Source organism: Geospiza fortis, unplaced genomic scaffold (genome assembly GCF_000277835.1).
Source record: "Geospiza fortis unplaced genomic scaffold, GeoFor_1.0 scaffold104, whole genome shotgun sequence".
In the NCBI taxonomy this organism is placed as follows: Eukaryota; Metazoa; Chordata; class Aves; order Passeriformes; family Thraupidae; genus Geospiza; species Geospiza fortis.
In genome coordinates this window covers 4,541,175-4,551,429 of record NW_005054325.1, presented here as the reverse complement: position 1 = coordinate 4,551,429, position 10,255 = coordinate 4,541,175, and the positions used below count along the sequence as shown (strand labels likewise).

Below are 10,255 nucleotides of genomic sequence, written 5' to 3'. Positions count from 1 at the left end.
CCAAAGGTCCTCACACAGTGAAACTCTGGAATAGAACTGGAGAAACTGTGCAAGAGGAAATTTTGAATGCAGTTGGTGGGATAAGGCAAGCTTCCTTCTCTGGAATTATGATTATATTCGATACAGATAGATTCCACATGTTCATCCAAATCATTCTTGTTTATATGGTTCTGGCTGGGAACACTGACTGCTTTTCAAACTTAGTGTGGAGTAATGCATATTGAGCTTCTTTATAACCTATAAGTAGTTACACATCACTTTCTTCTCCTGTAATCTAGACCAAATAATCTGAAACTTTCCTGGTAGTAACCTGCAAAAAACTCCAAAATATGCCCCCTTGAACATTCCTGAAGCTTCCCAAACCAAATACTCCCTTTTGACTAGTGAAACAGATCATGTTCTTTGGCATGGGCTCTGCTCCTGACCTCAGAGGAACAGTCATGAAAATGAATTGAAGCAGTTCAGAGCAGTTGGAAGCAACTTTGGAATTATTACTAGGTGTTGGTTTCTGCATTCTTCTGAGGACACCTGGTTTTGTGCTTGGGGTTCTTCTGTAAAGGGTTAATAAGTTGTCTTCATAGACTTGCAGCTATTTCTGTTCTGTATTTTGCTCATGTAAATTAAATGTTTCATCCTTACAGCATATTGGGACTTTTAAAACTTGTTTTTTGGAATGCAGATTTTTTGCTTGCTTGCATTTTGTCATCATTGCAGAGCTGAGTACTGGCCCATTTTGCTTCTTGTGTTGCATTTTATTCTGGCAAATATAGTATAATATGGAAATTTGTCTATATTTTTTGTGCCAGTTGACATTTGCAGATACATTTGAAAAAGAACTCAAGTGTTGCAGGATATTTTAAAAGCAAATCTGTAGGTAATTGAAAAAATGAATTAATCTATGTTTATAGCTGATGAGGAGGGGGGTTAAGGGACGAATGTTGCATGAAGAATTATTGCATGTTTGGTTGGCGGTAGATTTCCAGATCCTTTTAGTGTACAATGAGATGAAGATGGGAAGAAAAAAACCAAAAACCAACAAAACAGCTTAAGTGAAATTATTTGGTTTATTTATTTTTTAAAATAGTAATGGACTAGGAAGATAACTCCTATTTATTTATTGCAAAAGTGGTGCTGCTTCAGCAGGATCACTCTGTCATTCATTAAACTGTCAGAGGAAAATGCACAATGCTGGGGAGTGGAAGGATGTGAAAGCTGTAGAACCCACTGAAACACAAGAAAGTTTCTCATGTGCCTGACTATTCATCCATCACAAGGGACTGTGCAAGGATTACAGAGAATGAATGTGCTGGTTGGTGCCTGTTGGCCTCACGAGGTGGAGCTGCTCTCCTTCTTTACCTTATTCTGGGCCCTTGGAGGAATTGCCCTTGTCCTCAACATTGCATAGAAATACCTTCAGTCTGTGCTTTGGTCTCTGACCTCCTCCTGGCCTCTCACCAAGTGCTGCTGCCCTCTTTTGTGCTACTTGTAGCATTTATTAGCCACAAGATTAAGTGGGTAATAGACATAGACCCAGTTGGAGAGGGATCAGTTTTTTTGCTATTTAAGGCTCTGACCTTGCAGATCGCGTGCCTACACCAGTGCTATTCTGGTACAAATAGAAGTCAGGACCCTCTTTCTTTTTGGGGAGTAAGATGAAATTAGATGCATTTTGGCTAAAAACTGTGCCCTGAGCTTGTGGCTGGATATGATGCTGTCTAGTACAACTGCCATTCCCATAGGCAGAAAGGGATTTCTGTTACATTTCGGTGCCAATTCATATACTTCCTCTGTTGCTGGGGCAAGTCCAATAAACTGGTCTGATGAAAATGATTTTTCTTTTTCAAAGGTTGGCAGAAGACTGACTAAATCTTCTGTCAGGTCAATCAGCAGGACTGTCTTTGTGGTGGCACTGTTACCAGGTCTGGTGGAGAGGAAGCTAAGGAAGAGAGAGATGAGGGGGAACAAGACAAGTAGGAGCCCTTCTTTCAGGGAAGCCCACAGTTGCACCAGATTGGAAGGTGTTGGAGACATATTACATCTAAATATTTAAAATAACAAAGTACAAATCTGAGTAGAATTTCATTTCTTTCTGTCCTCACAGTTCTAATGACTTGCTTTTGAATAAAAAAAGTTAGTCTTCTGTCATAAAGGGAAGATTTAATAAGAGTTAGAACTACTTTTTTATTAACAAAACAAACTACTGTTTTAATTATTTTGAATGCTTCTGGGATTTTTTAGCTCTTATGAAATATTTCTCTTTTTTTTTTGTGTGTTAATAAAGTCAGACTTAATCATCAGATTTTGCAGTATCCACAGAGATTAGCTGACTTGGGTCTTAAAACCAAATGTAAAGCAATATGAATAATAGTTCATTGAATAACTTTATTTACTGAATAAAACATTAGATTTTTTACATAGTATACATGGACATATTTTTATGAGAAAAACAAAATAAATTACAATTCTAATATCTCCTAAAACCTGAAACTTATACTTGCTTGTTTTTAACATTTGAATACGTTGATTTTTTGTTACAGATGACTCAAATTCCCACCAGCCTGCTAAGTGTGTTAATTTACAAAAGCTGTAAAAGGTAGGCATTAAAAAAAAAGTCATAGAGTGTGCAGAGTGCCCTCCAGCACTGATTACATGCTCATTACCTCTGACTCCCCTTGTGCACTTTGTATCTAGTTTCTTTATTCTCAGGAGACGCATGCGTGTGCTACTTTGTCCTGCGCTGCTGCCTGGGAATTAAGGGAGCTGTGATGTCTGTTGTCCATCAGCTCAGGAGATCCAGCTAGGGAATGAAAGGGTGCAGGAATGAATTAAAGCACAGGCAGAAGCACTGGCACAATGTCTAGAGACATCGAGAGCGTGTATGTGGTGATACCCTTGGGGTGGCAGGAGGGAATTGAAGGCCCCTGAGGACCTCCCTCATCCAGAATATTCGTGTGCATGGATTTACTGAGCTCTTGCCTCTCTACATCCATCTCCTGGATGAGTGCCACCAAGCACTCATTTGTCATTTGCCTGTTCATTATCTGTTCTCTTCCCTTGGCCCTCTGGCAGAAGAGTTTGGGATATAAAGCTGTTAGTTCAAGCTCAACTCAGATAACCTGATGACATAAACAAGGGAAAGGGGGAATGAGTTCTGAGAAAACAATGGTTTGTTTGTTCACTGACATTATTTTAGGTTTAGGACTATTGCTTGTACTTGAGTAGTACAAGCAAGACCAAGTCAGCAAGTTTGTTGATGACACCAAGCTGTGTGGTGAGGTCAACAGGCTGGAGGGAAGGGATTCCATCCAGAGGGACCTGGACAGGCCTGAGAGGTGGGAGTGTGCAAACCTCATGAAGTTCATCAAGGCCAAGTGCAAGGTCCTGCACCTGGGTTGCGGCAATCCCAAACATGGATACAGGCTGGGCAATGAGTGAATGGAGAGCAGCCTTGTGGAGAGGGTCTAGGGGGAACTGGTGGATGAAAAACTGAATATGAAAGCCTGTCGCATTTTGGGCTGCATCAAAAGGAGTGTGATGCATGTTGAGGCAGGCAATTCTGCCCCTCTGCTCTGCTCTGGTGAGAACCCACCTGGAGTGCTGTGTCCAGCTTTGCAGCCCCCAGCATAAAAAAGATGTGGATCTGTTGGAGCAGGTCCAGTGGAAAGCCATAAGGACTATCAGAGGCCTGGAGCACCTTCCATAGGAGGCCAGGCTCAGAGAGTTGGGGTAGTTCAGCCTGAAGAAGGCTCTAGGAAGACGTTAGAGCAGTCTCCCAGTACCTAAAGAGGGCTCAGCTATGCCGTGTGAGCCACAGATATTAGAGTACACAGCGAAGCTTTGTGGAGCTGGACAGCTTTCCAGAATTGTTGGTTTTTCCCCCGCTACTTCTTCATTAAATAAATAGTTAAATGTATATAAAGACTTCTACGAAGAACACTTTTAAAAACTCCCAAATCCTGTTGCCTTTTTGCCTGCTCCCTAATTGCCTTCCCAATTAGGTTTATTTTAGAAGAGAAAACTTGCTGGCTCTAATGTATGGAGCTGAGTTCTAATACATTCTTTTCTTTTTTATTATGTCAATGTTGGTAAATTTGAGCTTTGAAGGCACCCTAAAAGTTTGAGTGTATTTTTGTCGGAAGGACAATTACTGACATAATAAGCGCTTAAAATCAGGTTCCATAATGTTACTTAATATATTGGAGTAAATACTTAAATATTTAATATATACCAAATATTGCTCATGTGATATGTTACCATGAGGCACAATGCTGCAAATGCAGGGAATCAAAACTGTGCTTGTCTAAAGTCTGTGCACAGCTGCAGGAAGCCACTCCACACTGCAGACCTGTGCTCAGAGCTGCCCTGCTGGACCAGGAGAGCAGCCACTGCTGAGAGGTGAGCACTCCAGCTGCCTCTGGAAGGTCCAAGAGTTTGGCTGCTTTTCTGGTTGTTTACTATTATGATTTGCTCTGAAGTGCTGAATTTTAATGTCACACCATTTTTAATTCTGTATAATTCAACCAGTTTCCAATGTGAGGCCTTCAAAGGACTGGTGGCTGCTCTCTTTAAAGCTTTCATAGCTAGAAGTGAGCATTGAGTACAGGGCTACAAACTGATTTTTCCGGGCAGGATGGTGGCTGTAGCATGTACTGCCATTGTGCAGCAGCTCCCTGCTTTGTTCTGGGTTCCACAGAATTTGAAGGAGCTTCGGTTTCAACTAGGAGCTCAGTTCACACTTGACTTTACAAGAAACAGTTGTAAAACTTTTAATGTTTGACTTTTATTTCACTTGAAATGGGTTGAAAGCATCTCAGGCAAACATATAAATCTCCTCATCTTTCACATGTAATGTTAACAGGCATTTGAAAAGATCAGTGTAAAGTCTTATGAGATCCATAAACCTTTTTGATTGCAGAAGGAAAATGCGTTCATTTCTGAAATCTCTTTGGGAAGTGGAAAAGAAAAATAGGTCATTAATCCAACGTGGAACAGAAAGTGTGAAGCTACAGCTTGAAAATTATTTTTGTTCAATGTACTATTAAAAGATGAAGACAGAAGCACTTGTAACCTTTGTAACTACAGAATTACAGTTCTTTTTAAAGCATTTGCAGAAGATGCTATGGTTTTCACTTTTTATGCTATGGTTTTCAGTTTTCAGGTGAAGAAAATATGCTTGCTTATTTGAGTTGACCTTTGCAGAGTCATCTCTCAACAGGGATCTGTGATGCATGTTTTTTTCCTTACCCTGACCTTTTTTCAAGGAGGAGAAGAAAAAATGTTGAATGAATTTGGTATATTATGTCTTTCTCGGGGGATAGATTAGTTGATAGTTTTGGCTATGTCAGGGTGAAAATGTAACTGTGTTTGTGACAGTTGACCTGAGAGCAGCCGTCAAACATGTTTTTGAGTCATGAAAATATTTGAAAATGTTCCTGTCAAATAATGGCATACAAAGTTCTTCCCTGACCTTGGAAGTCATTGCTTGTTTTAACAAAACAATCTTGTGGCATTTCTAGTTTCTGTGAATTAGGACCAGTAGGGTTCTTCAAAATTAATCTGTATTATCATTAATATAATAAAACAATCCAATCCCCCATGTCAGAGCATTATAATTAATTTGTTCTAGTGTCAGTCTGCTTTCTTTCATGCTGCATTTCATTTTCTAATGGAGGTTACAGGAAGAGAGAAATCATAACAGGACACTGAGAATTGAACTCTAATTTACATGGGAAAATATAATAATATAAAGTAGCAGTAAATTTCCTTTGGGAAAACAAGGTTTTCTTTGGTACTGTTGTTCTTGGTGAAGTTGTATGTGCTTTGACCTTGTCATCAATGACCTCAATAGAATAATTCCATCGACTTAAATTCACTACAGGATTTAATGTATTTTCCTTTTTCTTGTAGTCCCTAGATAATTTTACTGATTTCATAGGAAACATAAATTTAATTTAGTTTTAGATAACCAACTTCTGCTAATTCTGGGATGTTATGAACATTTCTAAAGCGTTTGCATAAATGTTCTGTTACTGAGTTAAGCGAATTAACATTTTCATTCCATATTTAAAATAATTTACACTTCTTGTTTTTACAGTAACTGCAACACAGAAGTATCCTTTCAAGTCCCTGAAGAAAGAATTGTGTAAGTAAACATATGGGAGTTAAGACTGTGTTAAATATTCTATATTCTTCCTAATTGAAGAGTGAACAAGAAGTCACTATGTGGCTTTTCATATGTCCAGCTTGCCTAACAGAGCTCAGACAAAGGCAGATGTTACACCTCCTAATCCTGTTGATTTAGCAGTGATTTTGATTGCACGTAATATAACATTATACTTAAGCAAATCTAAAGGTGGACTATGAAATGACATCTAGAGGATGAATATCAGTTTAGTCAGAGGGCATGTCTTTGCTACCAAACTTCATTCTCAAAACTTTTGCACAGTCTTTCTAAAAATGAAGAAATTATAGAAATATAATATTTTTTGTAAGAGTATTTAATACATTAGTTTTTATCTCACTGCAGCATTACATTTCTAGCCCTTTTTCAATTTCAGTCATGCTGTGGATATAAAAAACTACTACAAATCATGAAAGAAGCAGGAATAAAATATCATAATACTTTGACATTTATTGCATTATCTCCCTAAAGAAAATGCTTTGGTGCAGATGAAGAATTGCCTCTCTTGCTGACAACAAGGATCCTTCAGGTTGAGAAACTTTTTAAAATTCACCCTCAAGAGCTGTATCAAGGCTAGTTAAAGTGCTGTAGAAGCACCAGTGTAACCATTTAGTCTATACAAGTAATAACTTAAAGAACACAATAGTTTTATCTTTGCCATCTCATTATCCTCTAGACACATATATTCCCTACTCCTGGCTCAGGTAATAGAAGTACTTTGTCCTGGACAATTTTGGATGCATACTGGGGTCTAGGAGAATTGTGCGAGCTGAAGAAATCTCATAATCGCCTGTGCAAGTTTCATGTCTCTAAGGTGGCAGTCTTACATCCAACACTTTGCTGTTGCTAAGACCAAAGGCTCTGTCTGTCCCTCAGTAAATACAAGATATATAGGTCCTCAGCTAAACTAGAGGGGAGGTTTGGTACTTTGGGGAGCTTCACAGGTTTTTTGGGTTTTTTCTTGAAAGCTTCCTGCAGTCTGGGCATGGACTTTTGTATGATACTGGCATGTGTTTGTAAGTATACGTAAGTGTAAGTAGTTTCTTAAATTCAAAGTGCAGACAATATATATTTCTTTCACATCTGGATTCTGACTGCAGTTGACAAAATAGTGTTTCTAAGGTATAAGTTACAGTAAATTTCTGATATTAGGATAAGAAAAAGAAATTAGTCACAATTTTGTATTAACTTCATTCTAATATTACAGCTTCTTGGATTAGAATCAGTTTCCCCTTAAAAATGGGAAGGGTATTCATTCTAGGATAGCTGGCAACCACCCTTCACTGGTAAATCCATTATGTGATTGTTACTGGTGGGGGTTGGAAGATTCAATAACAAGTACTGTCCTGCTAAACGAAACTTTTTTAGGAACACGAACTCAGGATATTGGACATTACAGAGTGGATCAAATTAGTCTATCAGTAGACTTCCTCCAGACAAAATGTAAGAAAATTTTGTGCAATATTTTGGATTGCCATATCTCTGTCTTGCAGCTTTTTTCAGTGGAGAAATTGGTTAAAATCCTTTTTCAGATAGTGGATAAGGAACTTGAAGCCATAGTCTCTATTTTTTTTCTATAGCCTGTGGTAGCACTGAGGAATGTTGTGGTGTGGTTCACAGCTTATCTCCACAGGCAGTTTTGTTGACCCAAATGAGGGAGTGGGGGGTGTGAATGAATAAGAAGTCTTAAGCTAATAGCACCTTTTCTCCACAACATGATCTCGAGGTTTTTGTTTAAAGTGAATTAATTGTTTAAAGTGGAATGGGGTGGTCCTTCATGAACTTACCTGAATAGAACCTCCAAGGAAAAAAAATACCTCTCTGGAGATGATTGCAGTGCGGCTCATTAGTCACTGACTTTCATCAGTGGTGACTGAGAGAGCTGAATAATTTTGAAAACTGAAGGCTCTTTTTCTATATATAAATAAACTTACTAGTTTGTTAAAATTATTAGTGGATGACTGAAATGTTCTTTAAACCCATGAGTCCTTTAAAATTATAAGAAAGCAATGTAAACATATTTTCCAAATAACAAACTATGGTATTTAAGTTACTTGCTTCATGCAGATGTATCATCCAGTGCCTCACATTCATTTTTTTCCCTTAGCTGGAGGTGTTTGGTGGAGCTAATAGGCAGAGATTTGCAAGGAAGTTCCTTACTTATTTGAAATAATATATTATGGTTGCTGTTAGTGAGCACTAGAGGGCTCCTTAGACTAAAGCAAAAGAATACAATGTCATGTTTGTCATCAAGGATTTGTCTGAGGCGTTTTGGTGTCTTGAATTAAATAATCAAAACCCTTGTTTTCATTAGAATAGTTTAAGGCTTCCCTTTTCAAGAAAAAATAAATGAATGTATTTGAAAGGAGAGGAATATAGCCTGTTGTTACATAGCAAGTGTTTGAGTTTTTGAGAAGTGTTGCCTTTATATGTAGGCATCCTACTGACTTACATTTTTATACATTTTTTTTGATTAGCAGTAAAGATTTTTTTCATATTCCCTTTCCAAGTGGTTTATTTTAAGATAACTTAAGTGCATAGTTTATTTCTTTCTGCTTATCTGTCCACCTTTAAATCTCTTTCCTTACATGGTGGTTAGTTTATAATTGCCCCTGCATTATGAAGGCCAAGTCTGCCTTGCAATCTAATAAAAGTGATTGCTGTATGCAGAGATGAATGTAAAATGTAGCTGTGCTTCTTTGGAAGTGTTTTTCAATCACTTTGGACTTGCTTTTCAAAAAAGGGCTGAACATTATATATTTGATGAATGTCAAAAATGATTCTTAGCTGGTCTGAATTTCTAGTGCAGCCCGAAGAGGCTTTGCCATCTTACACTGGCTGATATGTGGATTGGGTGTGTTTATTCCAGTGTTAGCTGATGCCTAGTTAGTTGATTTGGGGGGAAAGGAGGACCTATAAAACCTACTCTATGCTGATGGGAAAAAAAAAAACATAAAAGAGGACCACTCTATAAGTTGTAGGGGAACAGTGGTCTTGTTGTCTTGGTTTACACAGTCTTTGTAGTCAGATATATTTTTTTTCATACATCGTCTTGATTTTTCTTTGTATAATGGTTCTTGTGCAGAATTTTTTTTAGTATTTTTCAAGGACACCATGGTGTTGCAGAAGGTAATTGATATTAGAGAAAGAGAGAGACATTAAAAATTGAATTAGTTATTATGGTACCCAATTTACATCACTCTAGGTAGCATAATTTTTTATTGTCAGAGGGAAGCCTGAAATTACGAGCCAAAATTAGTTCAACTGTGCTTTCAATATGTAAAGCTTTTACATAGACACAAATGTACACTTGTTTCAAGTGTAGACTTTGTAGAGAACAATGAGTAGGCTGCTTATTTAGAAAAATGAAGGGCATTTTTCCCCAATAGCAAGTCAATCATCAAAGCAGCAAATGAGACTTTAAATAAAGGCTGAGAGATAGTTTATTTATGGGACCAATGTCGTAGAAACCAGTGGAGATTTTTATGTCTTAAATAATGTTGGCAGCAGCAGCAGGGTAATTATACTTAAAACACTTTCTTTGTCTGTCAGACATTCCCTACTTTTTTGTATTTTCCTGGCCCTGATGTACTGTTTCCAGTCACAGGTATATGCAACTTATTTTTAGCCCTTGGTGGTGGTGTTCTGTACAAAACATTCTGCCTCCAAGTGGAATTTTTGGAAGTAAAGAAATGTAATGATGTAGTGGGCCCAAGAGCAGGAGATCTAGTTGAACTGTTTCAAGATCAGAGTGATCTATTCCCATCTGGCTTTTTTTTCAGGTTCCTGAGACTTGGTGACTCAAAATATCCATTGTTCGAAGGGGGGCTATGAATTTACAAGAAAGAATCTTTCCTAGTCAGAAAAGATTCTTACTGATGTTGAGTGAAGTGTTAACTGAGCAGAACAGCTTGCAAAGAGAGCAAGGAAAGAACATTATGGTCCATTTTATAATTTTCTCTCCCCCAGGTCCCATCAAGTTCACTTAATTGTTCTTACATGCTACAGGCTCTTGGGGGGAGTGGGAGAAAGAGAATATTTGGAGAACGGTATCTAAGAGTGATGTAGGTGGAA

General features: G+C 37.9%; 1 protein-coding gene across 1 annotated transcript in view; it reads left to right on the top strand.

Moving 5' to 3' along the window:
• RNF144B (ring finger protein 144B) overlaps positions 1-10,255 on the top strand; it is a 90,340-nt gene that overhangs the window by 8,212 nt on the left and 71,873 nt on the right. Inside the window, exon 2 of the mRNA XM_031056978.1 lies at positions 6,095-6,142. The gene's annotated coding sequence lies outside the window, so the exon portion shown is untranslated. The remainder of the gene's footprint in view (positions 1-6,094; positions 6,143-10,255) is intronic.